Below are 3,085 nucleotides of genomic sequence, written 5' to 3'. Positions count from 1 at the left end.
TATATATATGTATGTATTAAAAGAAATATGTAATTAGAAAGACTACACACAGATGGATGATGTCTCGCTGAAGCTACGGCATCTGTGTGTATCGTACCGGGGATGTAAAGTTACTCAAGCAGCGGATCTTGCCCATTCTTTTGTTTATCTGCTGAACACTTCACTGGATAAAACACATCAGGTCAGATGTTATGGACCAGACCTAAGCTAGCTAGCTAGCGAGCAAGTTGAGCATCAACCTAGGTGATGTAAATTGTGTGATACAAGAGATGTAGTTCACTGGGCGGTTTCACACAAAACTAAGTGGTCATATGACAAACATACGGCTAACTGAGACTTTCTTCAGCTGAAATGTTATTTAGTACATTTTTAAATAAACATATTTGTAATCCATGGCTCAATTGAAACTGGATCAAAAAATTATTTGCCTCTCCCCATTCACTACCATTCATATTTTTTGGAAAGATAGGTCCAATGTACTGGAAGTAGAAGGGCGTGACTTTGGCTCGCTATAGCGACCCACGAAACACTGAAAAAGCCTAGTGAGGGAATCATATCACCTTATGTGTTTATTCCCATAATTTAATTTGTTTCTAAAATATTATGTTTTGATTTCACACATTTGCCTTGAATTCTTTGTTAAACTGCACCATTTCCCAAAAGAAAGTAACTCAGATCATTTTATAGTTGGTTTACAAATATTCTGAATAGATTTAGCTATGGGACTCTTTCACAAGAAAAGATTCACCTTATCTTATTTTATTGTCCATACACCTTTTACATACGTCTATAAAGATATTGTCATACATAAATTATTTCAACAAGGCTCAAGGAATGAATGAACAACCTTCATCACCAGCATTACAAACACTCTTCATTTATTAGCATTGATCATGTGTTTTATTATTGCTGTGCGGCGTGCTGGTCACGGAATACTGCAGGCAAACCATGCACACAGTGCACTTCTTTCAGATCTGTGTTGATTTAGTCAGCAGCTAATTCAGAGTTTGGGAAACTTATCTAAATTGATGTTAATTCTTTGTTTCTGTGGTACCTGTAGACATTTCTATGGCCGCACAATATTAACAGATGTTTTTTTTTTTGTTTTTTTTACAACAAGACAAGTCCCATATCACTACTGCTAACCTTCACCATACATTTAATTTAAACGAAGGTGTTTCTGTTATGCAATAACTGTATTTGTATTATATCTCAGGTCAGTGCCAGTTGTATCTGTCATAACCTACTGTGCTCATTTTATGTCAGTGGTGCTACATTGATACATTTTGTTTGTGTAAAATTGATAAACTAAATTTTTACTGTTGTCTTTTCCGAAGTCTTTATGTCCATGTGTCTTTATCATCTGTGATTGTGCTTTGACTGAATCAAAAGAGAAAAAGAGCCATATAACAACAAAAACGTATGTGGAAACCTGCTTTTGAACGTATATTTCTGAATTGTGTACTTTGAATGCAGTGTTGCCTGGTACTGATTTCTATGATCCCTGAGTGGGGTTGGAGACTGCAGTAAGGTACGGAGGAAGAGTGAAGGGGGAGGAAGGTTCCAGCTGTCATAGAGACCTATGGGATCCTATGTATGTGAATTTGTCAGTGTGCGTTTTTGTGCGAGGCTACTACCAGGCATCTCTCATCAGCCGGAGAAAGGTCAAGCATTAAGGCCATGCCTGCCTCCCTGACAGTAGTCTAAAGTAGGTGGGGGTGTGAGAGGCACCTGAGCAGGGTACACTGTTTGTGTGTGTGTGTGTGTGCGCGCGTGCGGTGTCAGTGTCAGAGAGAGAGCGTACTCTCCCTGAGGCATTTTTCAAGTGCACTGGAGCATATTCTCCTCTATCGGCCAAAGGCGGCTATGGGCTGGCAGAGGCAGGCAGGTGCCTGGACCGAACGTGCACCCCATATCCAGCATCCCCGGGGTGAGTGATGGGTGAACGGTCCCGCTAGCGAAGGGTGAAGCCCCCCACACCCACTCTACGGCGTGGCTGATGGATGGGGGGCCGCTCCAGCTCGCCCTGTATGGTGACAAACAGCAGATGTTCTCCAATAATGTTTATTGGCCGGGCCTTCATCTTCAGATGACACACACCTGTTTCCAGTCAAACAGGCCCAGAGAGACCATCCATCCACAGAGCCCTGGGTGGCCACTGCACCACTAGATCAGCCCTCCACACATAACGCTGGGCGCCACAGCCTACAGTGGTGCCACAAATGAAGAGCTGGCATAGTAAGATCAAGAAGTAGCTCTGATGGACGCAAAACCTAATTCATGCTTCCCACACTGCCCTGTTGCCCCAGTCTTGTATTAGTAACACTTCAACAATACAGTATGTAGCAGGGTCTTCTTTCTTTGATTTAAGATGCTCATAGGAAAAGGAACTGATTCATCGTTTTGGTTTCCTTTAAATGATCTCACTTTGTTTTAAGACAAGCACAGGAACAAAGACGCTCTTTGTGCTAAAAGGCTTTTGGAGGGGAAAAAGCCTACTGTTGTATGCATGCTGGCTCATCAAGAGTGCAGGAGAGAGAGAGAAAGAGAGAGTGAGAGAGTGCAGGAAACTGCAGATGAAATAGCCCGTAACAGGTAAGATCGCATCACGGGTACTTTTTTGTCGTAATTAAGCATAAGCCACTCTTTGCAAGAGAGATTCTATCACTTAACTGCCATAGCTTCAAGTCCCATAGATCATTTCTGCCCCTCTGCGTTGAACCAGATCTCCCAGAAGGCCACTGTGTTTTGAACTCCAGCTGACAAAGCTGTCGGCTCAGATAAAAGAATGAGGGGGAAATCATTTCAGCACGTCCTGCACCATTTGTTAGGTTGCTGCCTGGAAAAATAAATGTTAAATGTCATGGCTGCAAAAAGATACGTATCAAGGAACTCTCCCACACTCTGAAGTAAAGAAGGCATCTTTGGTTTGGATGTGTCAGCAGAAATGATCACATCCTTTATTCCAACAAGAAACTAACCATATACAGTATGATAGAAGTAACATGTACTATGTTATGTGTGTGTGTGCGTGTGCGTGTGTGTGTGTGTGCACGTGTGAAATGTTAAAGTTGAATTAGATGTA

The sequence above is a fragment of the Etheostoma spectabile genome, chromosome 3 (genome assembly GCF_008692095.1).
Source record: "Etheostoma spectabile isolate EspeVRDwgs_2016 chromosome 3, UIUC_Espe_1.0, whole genome shotgun sequence".
NCBI classification, from domain to species: Eukaryota; Metazoa; Chordata; class Actinopteri; order Perciformes; family Percidae; genus Etheostoma; species Etheostoma spectabile.
Note: the sequence above shows the minus strand (reverse complement) of the source record.